Source organism: Anopheles nili, chromosome 3 (genome assembly GCF_943737925.1).
Source record: "Anopheles nili chromosome 3, idAnoNiliSN_F5_01, whole genome shotgun sequence".
Classification (NCBI taxonomy): Eukaryota; Metazoa; Arthropoda; class Insecta; order Diptera; family Culicidae; genus Anopheles; species Anopheles nili.
In genome coordinates, this window is record NC_071292.1 from 74,086,153 (window position 1) to 74,096,439 (window position 10,287).

A 10,287-nucleotide genomic window follows, 5' to 3' on the forward strand; every position below is an offset into this window, starting at 1 on the left:
GCGAGTGTGTGGGGCTCGGTGCCACCGTTCGCGCTTCTTCAGGGTCACCAGTCAAGAACGTGAATCTTTATTCAGTAGGATTGATTTACGATCCCCGGTGCCCGGTCGGGTGCTGTCGTTGGTTCCCGGCGTTGTCCAGCGTGTCGGGAGCGCATTCCACGCGGTGAATCCGGTGCGTTTTGCGCCTCTTTCGTGGCGGTGATTTATTGGAATAATATTCAATCATTAGCTCCCCGAGACGGCACACGGATGGTGGCTGGTTTGGGCTGGTTTTGGGTGATATTCGAACGCGGATCCGTGGAGTCCAAAGCGGGCCTTCCGATGCCTATTGATTTTGTTACGGCGTGTTAATAAAGTGAGCATACAAACCGCATCACGGCCACGGCGCGATAGCACAAAGCCCCGGTTTTGGGCTTAATAATTTCATTTCGATTCCGACGGACGAATTGCGACGGCGAACCGACGGTCTAATGCAATATTTGTTTTTGGTCTGAAGAGTTGATTAGGCGAGAAGTGAGCGGCGTTATGTTTGGTGTTGCGAATGTGTTGCTTTTTCGTGTTTATCCCGCTTTTTCTGGTGTTGTTTTCGAACGTTTTCGCAATGATCTTGAATTAATGCCATGTAATCGATCGCTTTTTCGCAGGAATTATGTAGCAGTCATGTTTTGCCATTTTGAATGCATTATGAGTTTATTTTAGATTCATAAAAGCTTCTGTGAGTTCTGTGAGTTAACTCAAATGTTATATATGCTAACACGATATCTTTGCATGCTTAGTTCAAGCTTAGGGAAACCATAAAATGTTATGCAAAATAAATAAACGAACGATAACAAGTTTACATAAACATTTTAACAGTTTGGGGATTTTTACTGTATTTCTACGATTTCTCAATAGTCCGCATGTTTCAAATAATGAAACTAACATACGTTTTTACAGCAATACAAATCAACGTTCTTTTTTCACGTTTGGACACAATTATGTGTTGATTGAAGGCTTATTTATAATCTACATCAAGCATGCTCAATCTAAAACACGTTCGCGTTACAGATTGGGACATTCACTCTCTACTCTAATCGGTAATGTTGACATGAACAAACTCCCCTCATTTACGCGTGAATTAACATACCTTAAAAACCGACCCGCAGTCTAATCGTCGATGTCAATACTTTTCCTTTCGTGGGGACTGCCAAGACACTCGGCTCGCACGTTTGTCCGGTGATCGACCACCTTCACGCGGCCAAACTGGTTCCAAACTTATCCTTCCCTCTCAGGTTTCTTCCTTTCAACTCCTCCCATCATCCCCGCCCCTCCCCATCAAGCCTCCGTCCTTCTTCTGCGCCTTCCTTGCTTCCTTCGCTTGGCGGACACTAATAGCTCATAAATTTATCATCGCACATATCGCGCGAACTCGCGCACGTCTACGGTTCTGTCCGGCACCGGACCAGAGGGAGGACATTGTAGGATCGCGAACGCTAACCGGGAGGCGATTTTCCTTCCCAACCCACCCATCAAAGCCCCCCTGAATTCGAAGCGAGTTCGCACTGTAGCGACCGAGAACGTGTGCATAAATCTTGAGCTATTTAACTTAAAAACCACCAACAAGCCGCGAGGAAATCCAGCAAAGGATCGTGGTCATAAGGCGCGGTTGCCATGGTTGCTTCTTCTGCAGCAGCATCATCACCAACGGAACCATTGCCGCCATTGTTAACCCGGACATCGTACAGAGGTGCAGTGCTCCATGTCCCGCGTACCGGTTAAATCCCCCTGGAGGGCACCGCGTGACGCTCATTATCGCCGGTTAATCATAATCCAGGGGTCTCGGGTCCCGGCCACGAATCGGGACAATCTCGCCAACATGGACACACAAACACACATACACACATGCACACAAGCACTCGCGTATCGTCTGGTTGGCTCCACCCGCGGGTCATGGCTGCCGGCGGTAGTAAACCAGTTTTCCCGTGCGAATTTGAACCTCAGGTTCGAGCGTGAACACCCGCACATCGGACGTTTAGAGGGTTGATGAGAACTGGCCCGGTTGGGAATGAAAAATCGGGTGCCGAGAGCCGGAGTGTGATTTGCTTAGGCGCGTCTTTCGCTGCTCACCGATTTGGGCAGTAGATGGGTCTGCGTTTCATTTGGTCAGTGAGCTTCGGCCGACATAGTGGACAGAGAGTTTGCAACGTTTCTTTCAAAGGGAGAGCTCTCTCGCTTCCCTGTCTTGACGAAAACAATATATGTCAGCTAATGTACCACAAAGATGTGTGTTACTATTTTCCTAAAAATGATGTAAAATGCATGAATAATGTTTAGCACACATTATCAAATATGTTTTCGATTACACTTTAGGTCCAAATATGGTCGAATTTAAAATATACAAAAGCTATTAAATGAAACCCTGTAGGTGGTTATCCGCCCATTTTCTATTTAGTATACCATACACAGGTTTTTTAGTAGATACTATAAAAATGTTCGTGCGTCGGCCGGGAATCGAACCCGGATCAACTGCTTGGAAGGCAACTATGCTGACCATTACACCACCGACGCTCCTAAACGTTCCAGTGCCAAGTCGCGATCAGGCCGTGTGTCGATCGCGTTCCAGCAGCATCCACGCGATCGCGCATACGATCAACCCCGTCAAGCAGGTCAATTACGGAATGGCGGAAGGCGAGAGAAGAAGTCATAAATCAGCCCAGAGGCGCGTAAGCCCGTAACAAAAACAAACCATTACAGTTTCGTGGAAAGCGAGCGACTCGTTGACGTGCTTTCGCCCTTGCTTTTTTGCCATGCCGCTGCATTGTATTTTATTTTATTTTTCGGTCATGAAAATTGGCATATCCGTACGTGACGCTGGTCACGCGGCCAACCGAGGGGCCCATCCAAGCGCCATCCAGAACCGGAGCTGCTTCGGTTCGGGTTTTTATCGCTCCACACTCCATAAATCATCCGGCCGAAATTCTTGCACCGATCCCAGTGTGCGCGTGGGGCTTGCTTCCCTGGGAAAATCCCGTGAGCGGCTAAAGAGAGTCCCGGAAGGTATCGAGTTTCGTATTTAGCTATTTTTAATTCATTTTAAGGCTACCGAGAAATAGCGACGGTTCGAGATGGGCGAAGAGTACTTTTTATTCGTTTTTTCCGCCTCTTATGTCGGGGTGAAGAAAGCCATCAGCCATATCACGTAAACAGACGGATTCGCACACGCACCCCTAGTTGCGACCTTTGCTCTTGTTTTTTGTCTGTCGGTTGATCTTGAGCCTATGTCTTTGAATTCTGGAGGCCACGGCAACCTACCTTGTTCCATCACAACGCGAAATCAGAACGAACTGCGCACCACTGTTAATCTTTGGACAGCCACACAAAATAAAGGCTGTTGCATCGGAATTCAGGAACACGAACCGGACGGAAGTGGTCACGAGAATAAGGTTCCCGTTTGCGGTTAGAATTTGGCTCGGAAGGTTAAAATTTCGTGCTGCGACACTCCCACTGTTTTCCAGCCCGAATTTTTGCTTTAATATTTGCCTCTCTCCGCTCCGTCTAGTGCCCCATTTGTTGCGTTCCGTGCGAGGCTGTCATGTTTCAATTAGGCAAATTTATTTATCACTCCGGTGTCCCGGTGGCCAACCGGCCAGACCGGGAATTCCATTCATCCGATACGCCGCTGTGGCATAAATCTGTTGCTCGCGCCCCCGGGGAACCAGCCACTTGAGTGCGAGTCTTTGCTTTCTCTGTTTATGTTTTGAGTTATATCCGACCCTAAGCGAATGAAGAGTTGCTTTATTCGAAACGCGACGATGGTGAGATAAGAGTCGGCCGTGAGTGTGGAACGTTTGCGCATTAGCATACCCGAGAACAAATCGATTCCAATTCCCCAATGCTCCGATGAAACCGGGAGACGGAAAAATGTCAAAATAAAACAAAAACCAAACACACACATTCGCGCCCAACTGCGGGCCGTATCGATGATAAACTGGTTTTTATTTTTGTCCATTTCGATTGCCGTTTTCTGCTGCTCTCTTCCGGACGGTCGACGACAAATCTGTAATCGGGTTGTGTGTAATTGAGCTATACACACTGAGCCCGCCTCTACTCGTTCGCCAAGGTAAGGGATGCTGTCGCGGCGCACCATTCCGGTTGATGGAAAGAGACGAACAGGCAGGAGGTCATATGATTTGGTGGACAAACATGTGTAACTTTTAGCAATATCAATATCCCGACACCACAACCCACCGAACGCTGGAGCAGCATGTGGACGAAGTGAGCTCAAATTTCGATCCACTCGGCGTCTCTTGACAGCTCCATGACAGCGTGCGTGTGAGTTGGCGCATTGTTGAAGCGCGGTTTGACTCCGAAAGGGGAAGCGAATCGGCGGAAATTTGATTATCATCGCTTATCATGTCGCAGTGGGTCCCGGCGGCTGTTGGAGCGCCGTTAAAAGAGGGGTTTCGGAATTCGTTCCTTGCCATGTCGGAATGTTTGATTTAATAATAGTAAAAAAAGGGTGAACGAAAAAAAAACGACACATAATATATATGCCCTAGCGACGACACGGGTTTTTGGTTTGATTAAAGCCCCAGCACCGAATGGCTGAACCGAAACGGTGCTAAGGGGGCTGAAAAAAATACCCGTACTTGATGCTTTTTTGTGTGCTCTTTCTGGCATTTCAACCCTTATGCATTCTCCCTACAGTTTCATTCGCGGCCCGCATCCATGCCGCAGAGTGTGCGAAGCGATTTTCACTAGCACCTGAAAATCACTTCCCAAACACACATGCTCCGTGTAAAATCAACACGAAACAATGATTGGAGCTGTTAAACAATCTCCGCAACCGGCAGGCGAGACTCGTCGCCGCGACCACCCATGGATGCCGAGGTGAGTGTGAAGGTGGTCCTGCTCTTCCGCCAGCGTTCCACATTCCTACCGCCCACGTTCGGAAGCGGAAAAATGAACTCACGAACAGTGGCATCGCAATGGCGCGGTCGACACACGGTGGGAGCAAGGAGCTACTGCTCATCCTCGAGGCTCTGACTCTCGCTCCTCATTAACTTCAACAGACGGCCATTTAGCGCCCGCCGTTGCAGTTGATTATGTTTGAAAACATTAATCAAATTCCTTCCTCTTGCACCGCTTACCCAGACTTGGTGCGCAAATGGCGGGAAACCGGGGAGTCAAGAGAAAGGACATGCCAGAAGCTCGGTTGTAACTGTTTGTCAACAGCCAGCGGAAGGTGCAAGGCGGTCAGAAATCATCATCGGTGACATCGTGGGTAGACTTCCGGCATTAGCCGCCATTCTCGTCCCCAATCGCGAGGTCCTCGGGAATTGATCCTTTGTTCGTCGGGAGCCCAACCGGAGCTAGGGTTTTCCGACCCGCGGAGAGTCTTTTCGAGAGAGGAGTGTAGGTGTGCGCCCGCGGTACGAAGCTAATTAATTTATTAGGTTATTGATTGGAAGCACCAAGCGATGACTTCCGTCGCCGTAGGCTCCGGTGAATGCCACTCTAGAAGACGCGGGGAAATTCTTGCACACCCACCCCTATGTAGAGAGAGGAGACAGTGTGCTGTGGGGAGTTGGGAGGAACCGATTATCCTGAACAACCGGGGACTCGTGTAAAGCCTCCCCGCTATAGTTTCTGCCATCACAGACAGCTCCTGCGGCACATTACGTCGTCCTTCTGCTGTCAATGCCGGTGACGCGCCGTACACACTCATGATCAGCTTTGTTTTCGAACGAATGCCTTCGAGAGCATTAGAGTGGTTATTGGATTACTGCACCGAGGTACCACAAGCTCAGCTCAAGGTGTATAGAGCTAGTGGTAAATTCCTGAACAAAAAAAAAGGATTCCCGCACTGCCCAAAGGCTTCCGCTGTTCCGTGAATTGCTGCGAAGTGCTGACTTGGGGAAGGTCTGCGAACGGCAGGAAAAGGTGCACCTTTCCACCTTCTTTCCACCTTGCCCGCTGTGGCGTACGAGCGAGCTATCGATATGTCTTAATCATCTCGCAAGCAGGACCTGGCTGTCGAGTTTCCCGGAGAGACCATCGGTCGAAACTGACCGTACCGAGGCAATTGTTTGCATAATTGATAGGCATAACTATTAAACAAACAGCCGATTTTGACTATTATTTGACTGGACCTCGGGACGAGACTGACTGCGGTCCATCGATCCGGCTTGAGTCGTCGCTGGATGCCCGGAAACCAATCACTCATGGTGGCATGACGAAACGCCGGATGACGTTTGGCGTTGCATCATGTCGCAAATAACTCAACCACCCAGTACTATGCCGGATGTTGCAGGCTCGCACTAATCAAATGCATCCATTGATGCAAGCGTCCCGGTGGAGGAGAAAATTAGCAATCGACCCAATCCATCCGGGAACGGTTTAATCTCATCGGGAACTGATTGAAACAAAGCTACCGGTTGGAAATTGGGTTAAGGATGGTGATTTATTCGTGAAATATGCTTTTATTACTGCTGTAAACAGGTACGGCTGGCTCCGTAATGAGATCGCGCAAAGCATATCAAAGATGGTAGAAACATGTAGAGAAAAGTTAAAAGTTGCTTAAACAAAACAAAAATAAACATCCACACAGGTAGCATTTCAAATGCAATTGACACGATGTGAAACAAAATGTACCATGATGAATGCCACCACCTTGTCGACGAAATGAAACACTTCGAAGCACATACCATTCGCATTAGCGCCCTCACTCGCGCATCCGCCGGTGCATCAATGCGGAATTCCCGAGAGGGCAGTTTTAAAGCCTCTAACCCGCGTCAAAATTTATAGAATATCGAGTGATTAAAGCCTCATGCTTCTGGAGCTGTAACATCCGTTGCAGGCTGCTGGGCAAGGGTATGCAAAGCGTTAAATTGCTAAATCGATGGTAATTAGTATGTTTCGCTAGCGTTTCTTATCGTTATCAATCAGAAGGCGGTTGATTGAGTTGTTCGCAACCGGTTTGTTATGCTTGGCTGAATATTATTTACCAAGGGCAGGGGTTGGCAGTTTTGCAGCTAGATATTTCGAGGTAAACTACTGACGGATAGCAGTTGACTTATGGTATTTGAGAACGAAGAACAATATGGAAGGTTTGAGGATAGTAATAATTTTTCGTAAGAATGTTGTAATGAAAAGAAAATCAAGGTTTGCTTCAAAGCTAGGTTGGTTCCTTGGAGGTAAATAAGCGTATAGCATTGAGCTGAAGTTGATAAGCATAATGAGATAACGAATGAACAATAAAATGCATACAACATAAGGCAGCTGGATTGCAACGAACATTCATCTAACATCGGTTTCCGTAGTGTAGCGGTTATCACGTCTGCTTCACACGCAGAAGGTCCCCGGTTCGAACCCGGGCGGAAACACGCGAATGTTCGTTTTTTGTCCATTTCCTTAATACTGTGTTTTATCTGGATTTTGTGAAAAACAAATACCTTGAGTGGATTGCACCAGATGCACTCCTTCGCACTATGTGAATCAAACCGTCTGTACTAAGTTCTGCTTCCTGGTGCCATTCAAGTTCGGGTTGATTTAATTACAACCGTAATAATAAACTTGCCTTTCCATTTGGCATTCTTTTGTCGAGCTAGACAAGCGTGCAATTGTTCGGGTGCTTTTTGAAGATGGCGCGTACGAACCGGCCATGATGAAGACGTCCGGGTGCGTCCGTGTGGGAGCGAATAGCCACTTCAGGGTGGCGACTTTGTCCAGCTCGTTCCACCCAGCAGATGCATTTGCATCATCGGAATCGTTCGCTCCAGGGCCACGTTTGGTAGGGCGTCCGATCCCAACCAAAGGGTTCCAGATTGTGGAAGGAGTGAAAACGGGTAAAACGGGTTTTGCATCTCCGGTGGCTGTGTGCCAGTGCTTGGGCTTAAACTCTGGAATTCCCTAGAAGTTGTCCGATGGGAAGTTTATGAGTCGCTAGAATCCACCCGCCCAGTCCAATCGGTGCGCCACCGGGGGCGTCAGAGGAGGTGCGAAACTATGCACAACATCGAACGTCGGGAATCGAGTATGTATGTGTACACACACACACACACACACATATGGTGCGGAAGGGAGGAGAGCTGAGTGGCAGTAGATGCCGGCAAATGGTTTCTCGAGTTTCTGAGATAACTTCTTCTGTGCATCGTTGGTGGTGGCGCTTCGGTCTTCTACACAACGCATTCACGCTGCGGACCAACTTCTCGGAGTATCTCGGAACACTTCTGTCGGATCCAACAGGGCACGGGCCGGGAGGGAGAGGGAACTGATTTTCTTCACAAAACCGTACCGACTCGCTTCTCGAATGCCCACCAGGCTAAGTCTCCGTTTCAGATCCAGCTGCCGGTGGAATGTGCACGCTTGACTCGAGGTTTTCCCCGTTCGCATACTCGGATTCGGTAGGCATCTTTGGAGTCCCGGATGCACTACGCGACGCGAGTACTTTTCCGGAAGGCCAATGGCGACGGGGCGTGACCGTGTGTGTGCAGTTGTTGCGGTGTGTTATACGCTGACAGGCCTGCGACGGTCTTTGATACGGTGAAGTCCTACTCCAGCCGAAGGCAATGGGAGCTAACGTTCCTTAGACATCCTTTCACTGGTGCATCCTTCGTTCTGCAGGGTGGCAAACTTTAGCCTGGACGAAGTCAACCTCCAACGAACTATTTCCCGGTTGATGGCCACCGGAGAAACTTTGACGGTAGAGAGTTTGTAAATCAGGGCGTTCGATTGGGGTTTGTTGGTAATTAATTTCATACCTCGAGTTGACGCGTCGGATTCCGGAGATGGGCGCTTTATGACTACATTATTCTGGTCGTTGCAAATGGTTCGCTGGAGTATCGTATATGGTAACGACTTTGATATTCTACTATCTTATCAAGACATCAAAACATTCGTCAAGAACATGCTTTGGGCTGATACATCATCGACATATATATTATAGGTAAAGAGAGGTAAATTTGGTTCAGACTCCATAGGACAAATATAATGCGTAAATAAAAGAGTCGACTCTAGCAAAAGAAAACCCCATAAGCGCATTCTGAAAAGCCCACCTGGACTGGAACGCTAAAAACGATCCTCGGACTCCCGAAGGCAAAAAACCCCTTCTTTTATTTCCAACGTGTACGGCCCACCACAAACAGGTACCTTTTCCCACCCACGAAAAATATGCTGTGTGAGTGCGTTGAATTTTCTCCACTTCTCCACCGGCGTGCGAAGGCCGACCGGAACTCAGTGCGGCCAAACACCGAGAGGAGAACGCGATGCACCTTAGCCCGTCGGCGCACTGGAAAGTGGGAGAGAATTTTCCCTTCAACGACGCCCAACAACCTGACCAGGGTCGCAGGAACAATCGGCACCGTTTGGAGTGGCTCCTTCAGAGTGTCGCAGCGAATCTTCGTCTTAGCACGAAGGGGTAAAATGGGTGGGAAAAATCAATACGCGAAGCCGCGGTCTAAGTCCGAGCCCACGTTGGGGAGTCGAAAATGTACGTAGATGCTCGGGTTGAGACCTTGTTCTCTTGATTGGCTCGGCCCAAGACACGATATCCTTTGCGAGAAAGGAAAACGGCGAATGGGAAAAATACGACGGGTGCTGCCGACCGAAAATTACCGTCCGCCGGAAAAAGGGAAAAGAACCGGAAACGAGCAGCCAAAACGCACCGCGGAAGCACAAACACTTGCCACAGGGCACAATAAATCATTACACACCCTTCTGGCCGGCCCGGTTTGCTCGATGAGGGGTGGAATTATTGGCGTATGGTTACAGGTTGGTCGCAAGGATTACAGGCTAGGTAAGGGGATTACATAAGAACGGCAATAAAACGAGCAGCGTATGGAGTTTGGAAGGATAAAAGAAAGCACAACGAGCTCGAGACGGTGTTTGAGCCATCCCGGGAAAGGCCGGATAAGTGGGTGGTTTATGGTGACTTGGGGTAATGATGTGGAATTGGAGCCTTGGCGGGGTTTTCGCAGGTCCTGTCAAGCACGTTACGGAAGTAACTGATCAAATATTAATTTTCCACGCCGAAGACAATGTTCCGAGCCGTGATCTCAACCCTGATTGAGTAGACGCTGTGTGGTGTGGGTGGTTTTCCATCGTAAGAGAAACTGCATGTCACGGACTGCTGGCGAGATGATATCATATTCTTCTGACACCATTACAACGTGTGCATGTAATGTAACACTTACCGGAGAGTAACAGATAAGTGTCATTACTGAGATAGATGTTGTAATAATTATTAGTAGAAATATTCAAAATGCAACATATGATCTAGAAAAGGATTTTATGGTTCTTTCCCAGCTT

At 48.5% G+C, this 10,287-nt stretch overlaps 2 non-coding genes across 2 annotated transcripts; one reads left to right on the top strand and one right to left on the bottom strand.

Annotated features, from left to right (window-relative positions):
• Window positions 1-2,475: 2,475 nt before the first annotated feature.
• Trnag-ucc (transfer RNA glycine (anticodon UCC)) lies at window positions 2,476-2,547 on the bottom strand. Its single transcript has one exon. It is a non-coding gene; the product is annotated as a tRNA-Gly (tRNA).
• Window positions 2,548-7,291: 4,744 nt separating this feature from the next.
• On the top strand, window positions 7,292-7,364 carry Trnav-cac (transfer RNA valine (anticodon CAC)). The gene has a single exon. It is a non-coding gene; the product is annotated as a tRNA-Val (tRNA).
• The last annotated feature ends 2,923 nt before the right edge of the window (window positions 7,365-10,287 follow it).